At 37.0% G+C, this 17,614-nt stretch overlaps 1 pseudogene; it reads left to right on the forward strand.

The window, feature by feature from the left end:
- Nucleotides 1-13,424: 13,424 nt before the first annotated feature.
- Nucleotides 13,425-13,865, forward strand: LOC110214883 (small ribosomal subunit protein uS8 pseudogene; annotated as a pseudogene).
- The last annotated feature ends 3,749 nt before the right edge of the window (nucleotides 13,866-17,614 follow it).

Raw genomic sequence — 17,614 nt, forward strand, 5'->3', positions numbered from 1 at the left:
TCCCATACAACTCTGAAGTAGGCAATACAGTTATTGTCTCTACTTTATGGCTGAAGAAACCAAGGCTCAGAACCATTATGTAAATTGCAAACAACTAGTTAAGTGTCAGAGACAGAATTCAAACCCAAATCATTTTGGGCCAAGAATTGGAATTAAGAAATGCTCTAAAACTTAAAAGAAAATGCGTAACTTCTTTTGTTCTGAAAATGTATTGGAATTCAAAATAGAGAAGTATTTCATTTATACTTCAGGGCCTACAACAGCACTTTACAGTGTTGTGAGCTGAATGCATGGATCAGAGGAATGGCTTTCAAATAATATGAATTCATCAAGGCATTTGATGAAGTTTCCTTTGTGCTTTTCTCTTACACACTTAATCTCATTCTACTTTGTAGTGTTTTTTTTGTGTAGTTATTCTGACCATTATAGAATTATAGACCAAGTGTCTTCTGATTCAATCCCAAAATGATGGAGACAATACCTGCTTCTCTCCAGAAACATTTTTTTCTGCTAGAAATGACAGTACTAGAACTAATTGGGTGAAAATTAAAGGGAAGGGGGGCAGCTAGGTGGCGCAGTGGATAGAGCACTGGCCTTGGATTCAGGAGGACCTAAGTTCAAATCCAGCCTCAGACACATAACACTTACTAGCTGTGTGACCCTGGGAAAGTCACTTAACCCCATTGCCTATCCTAAAAAAAAAAAAAAAAGAAAAGAAAATTAAAGGGAAGAAAAGTGACTTCTTTGACCCTAATGACCTTCAAACAAAAGGCTACATGAGCAATTGCTGGGGAAGGAGGGTGGGCAGAACATGGGAGACATAATTTGGGTAGGGATTGAAAAGTTTTCTTTCTTTAAAAGTCTACTGAGTGGGCAGCTCTTCTTTTTTAATGTCCAGTCCCTTTTAACAACAACTTCTTTTGACATCAGTATCAACCAGGGGATGAATAAAGGGTTGCTGTATCACCCCAAAGTTAAAAGCCTTTGCTGCTGAGTCAAAACATGTCACTAGAAGAGACTAGAAGAGTTCAGTTTAGCTCTACAAATGCTCCATAGTATGGTTCCTGCAGGTTTATTCCCAATCCTGCTCCACGGAGTATACTCCAATCCAACTTCCTGCTACATTTTCCTCCCCATTTTGGAATTTCGAATCTTGTTTTAATATTTGCTTTGTTTTGTTTTGCCCCCAATGAGATTTTCCTCCCTACAATTGCCAACAAGCACTATCTATTCCTAGTTATTTTTTGGGGGGCTAAGCAATAGTGTTAAGTGACTTGCCCAGGGTCACACAGCTAGTAAGTGATACACCCATTCCTATTAAAACTAGAGAGCATAGGAATAAAGGGAGCTTTCCTTAAAATGATAAGTAATATTTATCTAAAACCATCAGCAAACATCTGTTATGGGGATAAGCTAGAAGCCTTCCCAGTAAGATCAAGGATGAAACAAGGATGCCCATTATCTACTATTTTATTTTATTTTAATTAATTAATTAATTTTTAGTTTTCAACATTCACTTCCATAAGCTTTTGAATTTTCAATTTTCTCCCTCTCTCTCTTTCTCCCTCTGCAAGGTGGCATACCATCTGATATAGGCTCTACATATACATTCATATTAAACATCTTTTCACATTAATCATGTTGTAAAGAAGTATTAGGACCAATGGGAGGAACCACAAGAAAGAAGAGATAAAACAACAAAAGAAAAAAGAGATCAAATAGTATGCTTCCATCTGCATTCAGACTGCACAGTTCTTTCTCTGGATGTGGATAGCATTTTCCATCTTGAGTCTTTTGGAGTCATCTTAGATCCTTGCATTGCTGAGAAGAGCCAAGTTTATAAAAGTTAGTCATCACACAATGATGCTGTTATTGTGTACAATGTTCTCCTGGTTTTGCTCAATTCATTCAGCATCAGTTCATTTAAGTCTTTCCAGGTTTTTCTGAAGTCTGCTTGCTCATTATTTCTTACAGCACAATAGTATTCCATTACATTTACATACCACAACTTGTTCAGCCATTCCCCAATGGATGGGCAATTTCCAATTCTCTGCCACCACAAAAAGAGCTGCTATAAATATTTTTGTACATGTGGATCCTTTTCCCATGTGTATGATCTCTTTGGGATACAGCCCTAGAAGTGGTAAAAGCATATGTACAATTTTATAGCCCTTTGGGCATAGCTCCAAATTGCTCTCCAGAATGGCTGGATCAGTTTACAACTCCACCAATAATGCATTAGTGTTCCAATTTTCCCACATCTTCTCCAACATTTATCATTTTCCTGTTTTGACATATTAGGCAATCTGATAGGTGTAATGTGGTACCTCAGAGTTGTCTTGATTTGCATTTCTTTTCTTTTTCTTTCTTTTTTTTTTTGGTGAGGCAATTGGGGTTAAGTGATTTGCCCAGGGTCACACAGCTAGTAAGTATCAAGTGTCTGAGGCCAGATTTGAATTGAGGTCCTCCTGACTCCAAGGCCTGAGCTCTATCCACTGGGCTACCTAGCTGCCTCTCTTGATTTGCATTTCTCTAATCAATAGTATCATCTATATTATTCAATATTGTACTAGGAATGATAGTCATAGCAATAAGAGAAGAAGAAGGAATTAGAATAGGCAATGAGGAAACAAAACTATCACTCTTTGCAGATGATGTGATGGTATGCTTACAGAATAAACTAATAAACTACTTATAATAATTAACAACTTTAGCGAAGTTGCAGGATACAAAATAAACCCACATAAATCATCAGCATTTCTATATATTGCCAACAAAGTCCAGCAGCAAGAGATAGAAAGTGAAATTCCATTGAAAATAATGGTAGACAATATAAAATACTTGGGAGTCTACCTGCCAAGACAAACCCAGGAAGTGTGTGAACACAATTACAAAACACTTTTTGCAAAAATAATCATCTAAACAATTGGAAAAATATTAATTGCTTACGGGTAGGCTGAGCCAATACATAACAGGGACAATTCTACCTAAATTAATTTACTTATTCAGTGCCACATCAAAGTACCAAAAATTATAGAGCTAGAAAAAATAATAAAAAAAATTTATCTGGAAGAATAAAAGATCAAGGATATCAAGGGAATCAATGAAAAAAAAATGTGAAAGAAGGTGCTCTAGCTGTTCCAGATCTCAAATTGTATTATAAAGCAGTAATTATCAAAACAATCTGGTATTGGACAAGAAATAAAAGTGGTGGATCAGTGGAATACATTAGATACATAATTATAGTTTAGTAAATGACTGTAGTAACCTAGTACATGATAAACACAAAGATCCAAGCTTTTGGAACAAAAACTCATGATTTTACAAAAACTGCTAAGAAAACTACAAAACAGTATGGCAGAAACTAGGTATAGACCAACACCTCACACCATATACCAAGATAAGATCAAAATAGGTACATGATTTACACATAAAGGGTGATACCATAAGCAAATTAGGAGAGCATGGAATAGTTTACTTGTCAGATCTATGGATAAGGGAAGAATTTAAGACCAAAGAGTTTGTAATAAATGAAGACAAATAAAGTATCAGTAGAAATTATTTTGTCCACTTATGTGCCGACAAAATTGTTGACAATTGAAATGGATGAATATTTACAAAAAAACATAAAATACCCACATTAACAATAAGAAATATATATATTTTAAATAGCCAAATCTTAAAAAAAAAGAAATTGAACAAGCAATAAATGAGCCCCCAAAGGGAAAAAAACGTAAGATTATATTTACAAGCAAATTCTATAAAACATTGAAAGAAAAATTCATTACAATAATATATAAAACTATTAACAAACTGTTAAAAATAAGAAAATTAGAAGATCCTAATGACCTCTGATACATATATTGCCTTGAAACCTCAGCAAGAGTCAAAAGAGAGAAAGAAAATGACAGGCTAATATACTTAATAAACGTTGATGCCAAAATTTAAAATAATATATTAGCAAAGAGACTAGTGGTTTGCCATTTGCCTCTTCAGCTCATTTTACAGATGAAGAAACTGAGGCAAACAGGATTAAGTTACTTGCCCAGGGTCACACACCTAGTAAATGTTTGAAGCCAGATTTGAACTCAGGAAGATGAGTTTTCCTGACTGTAGGCTAGGCACTCTACCTGGCATGCCACCTAGCTACTGTAGAGTTAAAATTGAGGTAGCTAAAAAATAAAACAACAGAGAAGATTCTGGGAAGATGGCAGAGTGGATCAGAAAATTTCAAGCTCTCAAGATTTTCCTCCACAAAAGAGATAAAATAGAGCCTCTGGGCCAACATAGAGCCGTGAAAACAAATAAGAGTAGGGCAGAAGAGGGGTCTTCCTGGGACAATTGGAGAAGAGCTGAAGAAAAATCCAAGGACTAGATTTCCTCCCGGTAAAGAGTAAAAACCTCCAGGCTAGGATCCTCTTTAACAAATGGCAAGCCCTGGTTAGTTGGTTTGGGAGGCTGCCTGGACCACAGCCACAGGAACTTGTACCCCCAGATAGTGAGTGGAGTTGGGTGTCTGACCTGGGGAAGATCTAGGGAACTTTGGCTGACAAGGAACGCCAGACTCAGCTGTGCTGAGGAGACTGGGTGGGGAAGAGAAGAAACCAGCACACTCCAGGTGAGCGCAGCAGCAATGGAGTGGTGCTCTGCTGGCTGTGGGAACTTACTGGAGGTTGGCGGTCTTGGTTTTAGTTCAAGGTCAGAAGGGAGAACTGAAGAGATTCAGAGGCACCATTCCCCATACAGCAGGACTAGAGGTGATTATAAAAACTAATTAATGCAAAAAAAAAAAAGCACAGGCAAAAGAGAAAGGATCCAATCATAGATAGCTAATATGGGAATAGAGAAGATAGAAGTTCATCTTCAGAGGAGGATACTGAAGCAAAGAAACCCTCTTCTACCCCAAAGAGTAATGTCAAATGGTCACCTGCCCAAAAAGAACTCACTGAAGAACTTAAAAAAGACTTTAAAAATAAAATGAGACTGAGGAAAAACTAAAAAGAAAAATAAGAATAATACCAGAAAAACAAGAAGATTATGAAAAGAAAGTCAACCAATTAGAAAAGGAGATCCAGAAGCTTAAGGAAGAAAATGACTCCTTGAAAATGAGAACTGGGCAAGGGGAAGCCAGCAAAGTTATAAGAGATGAAGAAATTAAAAATCTATATAAAGAATGAAAAATCAGGAGAGAATATGAAATGTTTATTTCATAAGAAAAACAACAAATCTAGAGAACAGATCAAGAAAACATAAGAATAATTGGACTACCTGAAAGTTCTGATCCAATAAAGAATCTTGATACAATAAAACAAAAATAATTAAAGAAAATTGTACTGAAGCATTAGAACAAGAGAAGAAAGTAGAAATAGAAAAAATCCACTGATTACCGCCTGAAAGAGAATCCTATGAGGAAAACTCACAGAAATATTGTAGTCAAATTTTGAAACCCCAAATCTAGGACAAAATATTATGAGCAACAAGATAAAAACAATTTACATACGGTGGTACCCCAATTAAAATCACTCAAGAACTAGTAGTGGGGATACTAAAAGATTGCAGGTCCTTGACACTGTATATAGAAGAGCAAAAGAACTGGGCTTCTGGTCAAAAATATCATAAGCATAATTCTGAATGAAAAAAATGGATATTTGATCAATTGTCAGACTTTCAGGACTTCGTTAAAAAAAAACAAACCCAAAAAACCTCCCCCTGAACTCAATAGAAGATTTGACATACAAGAGCCAAAAGAAATATAAGGTACATACCAATGACCAATTACAAGGAACTAAATAAGGGTAGAATGTTTACCTGGAAAATGTAAAGTCTGTGTCTAAGATTGTTACTAGAAATTTGGTAACTTATGAGAAAGATTGGGGTAGACCTGAGGATGATATGACTTCAAAATGTAAAACCATTCAAGAGCAGCTAAAAGAATAATTATCTTTTACAAACGAAGTGCTAGAGAAAGAACCAATACAGAGGAATTAGATGGGGAAGGGGAGCTGTTAGTTCTGGAAATCTACTTTCATCAGGAATGGGTTTAAAAGAGGGGAAAATATATATACATTTAGAAGAGTATAAAAACCTACATTTAGAAAGAAATAAAACTCTAAGGGGATAGGGAGGGAGGAGAGGATAAAGGAGGGATCTTTAGAGGGGAGGAGGAGGGAGTAGGTTGAAAGGGGGTATAGAAGGGGGTTTAGATTTCGTGAAATGGGAGGATAAGGGAGGGTTTGTTGGAGTCCGGGTAGATTAAGTAACAGGAGGGTAAAGTAACAAGTAGAAGTAAAGTAGAGAAGTTAGGAGAGATAGAAAAAAAGAGATACAAACATAAAAACAAAGATTAGGAGTAGAATCTCTTAGGGAAAGTATATGTTTATATATGTATGCATTTTTGTACATATGTATGTATGTATATACATGTGTGTGTATGTATACATCAATACCTATAAATAAATATATCCATGTTGAGTTATAGCTTTGGAGTGATGGGTAGGGAGGAGGAAGGGGAAAAAAGAACAAAGTAAAAAGTGTACAGTAGAGAACAAAAGAAAACCTACAAAGAAGCAAAGAAAAGATGGACAGTTTTCAACATAACACACAATATTTAATTTATAGGCTTTCTTGAAATGAAAAGTTATAGCTATATATTTTGAATCCTCTCCTATGTTCTGCTGTACACATGACATGTTTTTTTCTTTTCTTATTGTATATTTAAGTTTATAATATTTCTCTTTTCTTACTATGTATTTAAGTTTTAGCTTTTGTCTAAAATAAAAAAATTCAAAAAAGAAAAAAACCAACAACATAATTAGAATTAAAATTAACTCAGAAAAAAATCTTTGCAGATGGTTTCTCTGATAACGGTCTCATTTCCATGATATATAAGGAACTGATTCAATGTATAAGAATGAAAGTCATTCCTCAATTGAGAAAGTAGTCAAAGGAAGAAATCCAAGCTATCTGCAGTGCAGCCATATGAAAAAAATCTCCCAAAGCACTAATAATGAAAGAAATAGAAATTAAAGCAAATTTGAGGTTTTACCTCACAGCCCTTAGATTGGCAAAAATAACAAAAGGAACATGGCAAATGTTGGAAAGGGGTGTGGGGAAACCAGCATGTTAATGCACTGTTTATGAGACTGTAAGTTGATCTAGCCATTCTGAAAATTAGTTTAGAACAATGGTCAGATAGTCACTAAACTTTTATAGCCAGCAATAGCATTATTAGACCTATATTCCAAAGAGCTCAGAGAAAGAGGGAATAGACCTATACGTACAAAAATATTTATAGCAGCTCTTTTTGTTGTGGTAAAGAACTGGAAGCTAAGAAGTTGCCCATCATTAATGGAATGGCTAAATAAACTATGGGATATGAATGTAATGGAATATTATCTTGCCATAAGAATGAACGAAAAGGGAGTTGTTGAGGCACTGGGCTATCTGCTTAGGGGAGACCAGCCAATATGGATTTCTCTTCAGTGTTCATTCACTGTGGGGCTAGACTCAAGCCCTCAGAAGATCTATAGCTGCAGTTTTTCATTAAGGTGGAAACTCAGAAAGAGTGGTTCCAGCAATTGGTGCACCTGATAACTAAATTGTGCTGGGAGCGGTGCAGGGATAAGCTGGGGCCAGAGAAGGACAGTTAAATTGAAAATTATTTCATGAGCTTCACTGAGCACTTTATTGATCAGACAGTTCCTGGTGAACTGATTGGAGCAGAAACAGAAGTCTAAACTGGCCTTCTCAGGAAGTCTGTCCAACTGATCTCAACACAATTATCTCTGTTCTCAGTTGGTAAAGGAAAACTCTCTAGTTCAAGAAAGGAAGGGGGCAGATAGGTGGAGCAGTGGATAGAGCAGCGGCCCTGGAATCAGGAGGACCTGAGTTCAAATCTGGCCTCAGACACATAACATATACTAGCTGTGACCCTGGGCAAGTCACTTAACTCCATTGCCCAACCCCCCCAAAAAAAAATCAAGAAGGGAAGGACTGTGATGGAAGGGTTATAAAGACAAAAAAAGGCCTTGGGGAGATTAGCTCACATAGTTTATCATACCTTTAGGACATCCTATCATCAGAATGAGAAAAGAACAATTTTGTATATTTGGAGGTCTTGTGCATTTCTGGTTTTGTGTGTGTGTGTGTGTGTGTGTGTGTGTGTGTGTGTGTATTTGTGCTTGTGCATGCATACATGTGTTTTCTTTAATGCTATCTTGTGAAAATTAAAGGCAGTTGAATGGAAGGTTTCTTGATAGTTTATATGGGGCTACATTCTTAAAGTTCAACTGGCTTCTTTGCAGCTCTTTAAATGGGGACCAAGTAGGGAGACATTTCCTCATCTGTGCATGTCAATTTCAAATCTGTAGGAGTGTGGGGTTGAGATAATGCATCTCTGTCTGGAAATAAAAGGGAAGCCGTTTTATATTGTAGTGTCAGGCTTCCTTATCCATTTCGTGAATATCAGGGCTGGACAGATTCATGACAGTGCTGAGACTACACACCTCACTTTCACTGATAGCCATCTCTCTCTTTACTGTGACTTATTTCAGTCGATAATGCTGAGGGGCCAAAGGACTTTGGATACAGAAAAGGCTAGCTTAATTGTCTGTTGAACATAACGTTGGTTTTTTCTTCTTGGTGGTCTTATAATAAGGATAACTTGCTCTGTGTTTCAGAGTATGAGGTGACTGAAAGATATGCAAAGGTTTAAGCAGTTCACAACCCCAGCTAGCCATAGTTTCAGGTAGAGGGGCATACTTATGTTCTTGTTTTCATAGTATTTATAAATATTGTTTCATTGTTTCATTTTCTGCATTCTTCTGAACATTGTAATAAAAACCATTGCTTCAAGTTTAAAAAAAATGATGAAAGGGATGGTTTTAGAGAAACCTGGAAGATTTAATATGAACTGATGCAGAGTGAAATGAGCAGAACCCATAAAATAATTTGTACAATAACAACAAAATTAAAAAAACTTTGAAAGACTTAAGAACTCTAATCAATGTAATGATCAACCATGATTCCAAAGGAATGATGATGAAACATATATTTTTCAACATTTTTTGGGTCTAGCCAATGTGGGATTTATTTTTATTTACTATGCATATTTATTTGTTACAAGTGTTTTGTTTTCCTTTTGGGAAGGAATTGGGGGGAAGGTTAGAAGGAAAAGGATGCTAGGAATAGAGTACCCCTCCTCCCCTCCATGAGACATAAACAGAAGGACAGGCAGAAAGAATTGCAGATAAAAAGGATAATTTTGAGAGTCACATGTTGAATTCATTCAGTACTTGGAAAAAAAAAGTAAGATCTGCATAATATAGATTTGCAGCTTCAATGTACAATACTCTCTTGTTCTATGATGGATATTGAAATGCTCATTTGATTTCATGTTTGTTAAGTTCAGGATAAAAATGCAAAAGGAAAAAAAACTTCTGGGAAACTTGAAAGTATTCTGGCACAACTCAGTTTAAGTTCAGCACCTCACATGATATACCATAATAAGCTATAAATGGATACCACCCTAGATATAACATGTTATAGCACACTTAATTTAGAGCAGAATGGAAGCAGGTGTATTTTACAACTACAGATTGGGGGAGCATTTTTGACTGAACAAGGAATAGAGAGAACCACAGGTGGGAAAATGAGCAATTTCAATGACATAAAATTGAAGTTTTGAACAAATATAATCAATGAAGTTTTAGAAATTAGAAAGGAATCAATTGAGGAAAAAAATCTATGTAGCAAACTTCTCTGATAGAGGTCTAATAGGGATAAGGCCTAAACCTATGATATGGAGAACTGTCTAGTGAGGATAGTCCCTCTACAAATGCAGGTTGGTATCTTCTCTGTAACTTTTATATTCTTAGAGAGATGCTTAGAACACTGAGAACTTACATAACATATCTGGTATCACACAAACTAAATATGTAGGAGGCAGGACTTTAACCCAGGTCTTCCTAGCTCTGATACCAGTATCCTAGCCACTAAGCCATACTTCATCTATCAAAGTTCTTATGAAGAAGATATATAGGTAATTGACTCAAATATATATGAACAGGAGTCTTTCCCCAATAGATAAATGCACAAACAATATGAAAAGTCAACTCTCAAAAAAAGAAATGCAAGCTGTCAACAACCATATGATAAAAGCTCTAAATCACTAAAAGAAAAAGAAAGAAAAAGAAAAAAAAGGAAGAATTACAAACCTAAATAACTATGAAATTCTAGCTCACAACTAGCAGATTGGCAAAGACAACAAAAAGTAGAAGTGAAAGTTGCTGGAGGTGACTTGGGAGGACAGGGAAACCAATAACTCACTGTTGGTAGAGCTGCAAATCTAATCATTCTATATAGCAGTTGTATACCTAAAAAGTTATTGAACTGCATATACCCTTTGACCTAGGAATACTATTTTGCTTAGCATATACTCAAATAGATCAGTCAAAGAGGAAAAGGGCCCATATGCACAAAAACATCTATAATTTTGTTGTTGCAAAGAATTGGAAAATAAGGAGGTGCCCATAAATTGCGGGAGTGATTGAACAAATTATGGTATATCAATGTAAAGATATTATTATAATACCATAAGAGACGATGAAAGGGGCAGATTCAGAGAAACCCAGGAGAACTTAAGTGAATTGGTATATAATGTGGTAAACAAAACCAGGAAAATAATTTATATAGTGAAAGACTTCAGAGTGATGATCATTGTAATGACCAGTTTACAACTCAAGAAAACAAGATGAATCATTCTTCCCCTTTCTTGGTAGAGAGGTGATAGACCAGAGTTGCAGAAGCATCTATACATTTTTGGCATGGACAATATGTTTATTTGTTTTACTTGACTATATTTGTTATAAGAGAGGGCTTTTTTCGGGGGAAGAGCTTTTGACAAGATAGGAGTGTAGGGATAGTGATATCAAATTAAAAAAGGAAAAAAGAAAGAAAAGAATCACTAAATCATTTAAATAATGTACAGAAGAGACTGGAAGACAGTTCAGAAGTTTAAATCAACTTCTCAAATTTTAAATATTCTTTTTTCTTTCTTTTTTATGTTTTTAATAATGTATTTATTTTTAGTTTTCAATATTTTCTTCCTTAAGATTTTTGAGTTTTAAATTTTCTACCCCTTCCTCTCCTCCCTTTTCCCCAAGATGGAGTGTAATTTGATATAGTCTCTACTTATACATTCATACTAAGTATATTTTCACATTAGTCATGATGTATAGAAGAATTAGAACTAATGGGAGGAAACATGAGAAAGAAGAAATAAAACAAAACAAATCAAAAAACAAAAGAAAAGGAGAGCAAATAGCATACTTCCATCCGTATTCAGACTCCATGGTTCTTTTTCTGGATGTGAATAGCATTTTCCATCATAAGTCTTTTGGAGCTGTCCTAGATTCTTGCATTGTTGGGAAGGGCTAAGTCTATCAAAGTCAGTCATTACACAATGTGACTGTTACTGTGTGCAATATTCTTCTGGTTCTGCTCATTTCACTCAGCATCAGTTCATATAAATCTTTCTAGGTTTTTCTGAAGTCTTCCAGCTCATCATTTCTTATAACACAATAGTATTCTATTACATTCATATACTACAACTTGTTCAGCCATTCCCCAATTGATGGGCATCCCCTCTATTTCCAGTTCTTTGCCACCACACAAACTATAAATGCCACTACACTGTTATAAATATTTTTGTATATGTGGGTCCTTTTCCCATGTGTATGATCCCTTTGTGATACAGACCTAGTAGTGGTATTACTGGATAAAAGAGTTTGCACAATTTTATAGTCCTTTGGGCATAGTTCTGAATTGCTCTCCAGAATGTCTAGATCAGTTCACAACTTCACCAACAATGCATTGTTATTCAAATTTTCCCACATCTCCAATATTTATCATGTTCCTATTTTTTTCACGTTAGCCAATCTGATAGGTGTGATGTGGTACCTCAGAGTTGTTTTGATTTGCATTTCTCTGATCAACAGTCATTTAGACATTTTTTCATGTGACTATAGATAGCTTTAATTTCTTCCTCTGAAAACTGCCTATTCATATCCTTTGAGCATTTATCAATTGGGGAATGGCTTGTATTCTTAGAAATTTGACTCAGTTGCCTATATGTTTTAGAAATGAGGCCTTTATCAGAGATACTGGCTGTATAAATATTCTTAATAATGATAATAATAGGTAGCATTTATAGAGTTCTGCAAGGTTTACAAAATGGGGGCAGCTAGGTGGTACAGTGGATAGAGCACTGGCCCTGGTGTCAGGAGGACCTGAGTTCAAATCTGGCCTCAGACCAAACACTTGACACTTACTAGCTGTGTGACCCTGGGCAAGTTACTTAACCCCATGTAGAGGGCCAGCACTGACAAGTCAGAGGATTCAGCCCAGGCCAGGTATTACCTGTAGTTTGTCCTCTAGCCAATGGCTGCCTAGGTCAGATACGTGGGCTCTCCAACCTCCCTTGCTCTGTCTGTCTTGAGAACAGAAGGACCTGGAAGATTACAGGAGGCGAGGAAACAGTTCAAGGGGGGACTCCCCCTGGTTACTGTTCCCATGAGAAAAATAATTGTTGATACTTTTGCCTTTGCTACTCTGGGTTCTGTTCCCATGAATGAGGTATAAAAACCCTAACCCTCAGATTAATAAACGGAGCTGGTCCTTTACCTGTCTCTCACCTGGCCCTCTTATATTTCTTTATCTCTCTCATACTCGACCGGAAAATAAATACTGCTGTGGATGCAGGTGTCCATGACACCCCAATTGCCTAAAAATTAAAATTTAAAAAAAAAGTTTACAAAATGATTTTACAAATATTATCTCATTTTATCCTCTCAATAACTCTGGCAGGTAGGTGCTAACATTACTGTCATTTTATAGATAAGGAAGATGAGGCTGAGAGGTTTCATAGGTTACCAAAGTGGGCTATATTGCCCCTTTGGGGGTGCTGGATGAATGATCCAGGGGGGTCGTAGGTAGCCTGGAGTGCAATTGTTGAATAAAAATAAGGGTGTTGAATAAAAATGAGGAGTGGAAGCATAAGAAAAGAAAAGAAGAAAAAATTTTGAAAAACCATTCATGTTGTGTAATAGAATTAAAGTGATAGAGATTACATTATTTTCCAAATAAACACACAAAATACCAGCTATAACCAATCAGTGGTCAAGTCCACCAACAGATCTTAACAGGAAAGTGTTGGCAGACAAGTGAATCATTTATTGTTGAGAAGTCCAGCATGCATCAGCAGGAATATGTGTGTGTGTAATGACTTGTCTACAATGATGCTATATGGTTACATGATGTGATATTGTGTCACCAAAATTTCAATGCAGGAAAAATCCCACAAATTTACAAATTATTAAATTTAAGATGCATCATTTCAAAAATTTATATTTTTCTTTCCGCGTCTTGCAGCGCTGCCACCATGGTGCGCATGAATGTCCTGGCAGATGCTCTCAAAAGCATCAACAATGTGGAAAAGTGAGTAAAACGCCAGGTTCTCATTAGGCCATGCTCTGAAGTAATTGTCCGGTTCTTAACTGTGATGATGAAGCATGGTTACATTGGTGAATTTGAGATCACTGATGATCACAGAGCAGGAAAAATTGTCGTGAACCTCACGGGCAGATTAAACAAGTGTGGTGTAATCAGCCCCAGATTTGATGCTCAATTGAAAGATCTGGAAAAGTGGCAGAATAATCTGCTACCATCCCGTCAGTTTGGGTTCATTGTGCTTACAACCTCAGCTGGCATCATGGACCATGAGGAAGCAAGATGAAAACACACAGGAGGAAAAATCCTGGGATTCTTTTTCTAAGGATGTAAAACATACATACAAATAAAAATGCTCCAATGGAAGAAAAAATTATATTTTTAAAAATGATGTAAATTTTTTTTAAGAAGAAACTCTTAAAGGGTTAAACAAAGTAGATTTCCAGGGAAGCACTGAGTATTTTTTTTTTAAAGGCATGGTAGGCCAGATAAGTTTGGGAACCTCTGGGTTAAATGATTTGCCTAGAGCCACAAAGCCTGTAAATGTCTAAGGTTGGATCTAAACTCAGGTCTTCCTCACTCCAGCCTAGCACTCTATATATTGTACCTTTAAATTCATGGTTTCATATATAGTCCTCTTTTTCTTCTTTGTATGGGGAAATTTTCATGCTTTCTGGTATATGCCAATTTGATATTAATGAAAAGGGAAATTTAAAGAAAATGAAGCACAATATGTGAATTTGTTGATTATTCTTTTACCTTAGGTGTTAGGTAGAGTTTAGTTGTTAAGAAACATGTGACAGAATTTAACTGATTTCCAGTAACTACTGTATGAGGGAATGCTATTAATACAAATTACTGTCATCATTCTGATGGGTATGGGCCCTGGACCACCCCCTTTGCCCCTATCAACTCTCCTTGAACTTTCCCAAATGGCCAAGTCTCTGGTGTTCACCTGAGGCATCGACCCATACCAGTAATCCTTTCAAGTGGCCTTTCATTGTGGCCACACGCCCAAACCTCCAATTCTCTGTCACCTCTAACTTAGCTCAGCCGTTCACTGTCTATATGGCCCCCCAACACTTCCTACCCTTAATTCCATCTAGACCCCTTCTCTATTTCTACAGTCTTCTGTATAAAAGATCCATTTTGCTTCCATTAAAGTGCTCAGATTCAGTCTGGCCTGCTTGTCAATACAACTGTCACAATAATGCAGATTCATAAAACCTTGCCGCTCCAACAGGTGTTTTAATTAACCTTGTGTCTGGCTGAAAGAAGGCTTGAGTCAGATTCATTTGAAGCAACACCTGTTTCATTTGCCCTTGAATTTCAGGGTCCTAACACCCTTAGACCTCAACAATTCCACCATGTATCAATTTTTTCCTGAAAAGTTCAAGGAGTCCAAAGACCAGTAAAGTATCACCTAGTGTCAAACCATCAAAGAAATTGGGCTCAGTTTGAAAGTCAATTAATTATGTAATTGATTGGGGTTGGGTGTGTTTGAGTAAACAAGATAACTAGCTACACTTTTCCCCCAACACATTCCTTCAGGTGTGACTATATAGTCACCATCCTTAGCCCTATCTCATGGGGGGGAATGGTGGTGGGTGGGCTAGGTCAGACCTCCTAGAACCTGACTTAGTAATGGAACAATAAGAAGGAAAAGTCTGAGGTTACTGCTTCAGAGGAGTTTTGAGAAAAATCTTTGCCTTATTAACTCTTCCTTTTATACTGACACTACCAAGAATTTATACCAGGAGAATCCATTGTGTTTGAATTCACATGACTAAATCTTTTCTTGCTTTGGGGGTATTGTGATATATTTATCAATATAGATAAGGATGAGCTAGATAGAGATGTACTGTCAAGTCACCCCACCTCACTTGAAGTTGGTGATAAGAAACCTAATAAATTTCAATTACAGGCCTTAGTCTTGAATGTGTAAAGTTTTTAAGAGCTATTTGGTAATGTGAAATGACACCAGACAGGAATTCTGTTCTAATCAGCCAAGGATTTCATCATGCCTTCTTAGTTCTGTATAAAAGCAGCAAGCTAGCTAGAATCAAAGAATTCCAGGAATTGGAGCAAGTGTCTTTTTTCAGTATACCCCCTAGGAAGAACTATATCAGGAGGAGGATTAGAGGCTTCCGCTTTGGCCTTGGCCAGGTCTCTTTCTCTCTCTTCCTTGACCTGAGGAGGACTTTGAGAGCTTCAAAGGATCCAGCTGATGTTGGACTACCTTTCTTCCCACTGGTATCCTAGCAGCATCTCTGAATGATGTGACAGCAGAGTCTATCTGCATTAGGAGCCAAGTTCAGAGTGGACACAGCTTCACCATGCTGAAGGGGAAGTTCTTGAGCACCCCAAAAATGGGAGAAAAGGACTTCCAGCAACCAGGAGATATTTATTCCTTGGCCTCTCTTTCCTTCTTTCTGGTGAGGCAATTAGGGTTAAGTGACTTGCCCAGGGTCACACAGCTAGTGAGTGTTATATGTCTGAGGCTGGATTTGAACTCAGGTCCTCCTGACTCCAAGGCTGGAGCTCTATCCACTGGGATACCTAGCTGCCTCTGCCTCTCTTTCTAAGTTTAGAGAGAAAGATTTCCTCTAGACTCTGTACGTACTCATGGGAAAGTATTACAGACTTTTGGGGAGATGCTTTGTAACAACCATATGCTACTTTAGTAAATATCTCTTTTAATAGCTACTTAAGTCAGGTTGTCTAAATTTATTCTCAACTAATAATCTTGGGAGAAAAGTATATCAGTAGGGGCTCCCATTAATGGCATTACAGAATCACCCCCAACTCCTCAGAAGTACCCTGGAATTGTGAATGGGAGATGTTCTTAGATAGTATACAGACAATGACTGAGCTTAGCTTTTGTGCTTTAAATTGATTTTGCCTAATGAATTAAAAACCTGTTAGGTATTCCCAAACTACTGCAAGTGGTTATATACAAATGGTTCTGAGGTTTCTGCAGCAGAAGTGCCCTAAAATGAGTTTGAGAGCATAGCTACTCTATCCCCACTGGAAATTGAGCAGTATGTTACATAGACTTCAGGGCCCTAAACTGGAGAGAAGTCACTGAAAGAGATTCAAGTCTTGGTAAAAAGGAAATGAGGTTTAAAAAAAAAAGATTTAAATCTGAAGGTCCTCGTGAGTTGAGAAAAGAGGTTGACACCAGCGACAATGAAGAAGAAAGACTTTCTAGTCAAGTCTCTACAGGGAAACAAACAGAAAGAGAGACAGAAAGACAAGTGCTTTTGGAAGATTAGGGAAGTTGGAAAAAGCTTTTTCATGTAGGAAGGGTCATTCCCCCAACCTCTATCCAGTAGCTGGATGTATGAAGGGCTTCTGATTTTTAAGAGGAGAACAGCAGGGTAAAGCTTTGGAGCCTTAAGCTAAAAGAACAAGGTAGAGCATGAACTTGTCCTCCTATGAAGAAAAATTAGGATTTAAGCTCAAGTTGGAGACATAGAGAAGCCCTGCACTCTTTTGTCCAGTGACACCATGTCTGGTAACAACCATGGGACCAATGTAGTAGTGCTAAGGAGAAACTGATGCTAGTACTTCATGGAAAAACACAAGGGTAGATCATACTCTCAACAATGCAAGACCAACCATATCTTCTGTTGACAACATTCTGGTGACTCACAGAAGTCCTTCTGCCTTCCAGCCTTGAATGGCATGTAATCTCTGCCATACATGTAGGATTTACTCTGTTATTCCTTCTTGGTCTTGTGCTGGTAAACAGCTGAAAAGGAGGAGGAGAGAGAGGTTTCTTCATTTGAGAGGTATTGGGGCGTGGTGGAAAGAATGTTAAATCTGGAGTCAGGAACTCTTGGGTTTGAATCTTAACTCAGACTCTTGGTCTAAAATCACTTACCTATGTGACTTTAGACAAGTCATTTAACCTTTCTCAGCCTCAGTTTCTTTATTTGTAAAACTGGGATAATAATATCTGTAGCATTCGCCTCATAGAGATTCCTAGGCTTATTGAGAGGATCAAATGAAATAACGTATGTGTTCCAAATTGCATGTGAATCTCCCAGATAAAGGTACTCCATGTTTGACATTTACTCTGTCTTCATCTATTCAAAATCATTGC

Source organism: Phascolarctos cinereus, unplaced genomic scaffold, assembly GCF_003287225.1.
Source record: "Phascolarctos cinereus isolate Bilbo 61053 unplaced genomic scaffold, phaCin_HiC Scaffold_726;HRSCAF=1367, whole genome shotgun sequence".
In the NCBI taxonomy this organism is placed as follows: Eukaryota; Metazoa; Chordata; class Mammalia; order Diprotodontia; family Phascolarctidae; genus Phascolarctos; species Phascolarctos cinereus.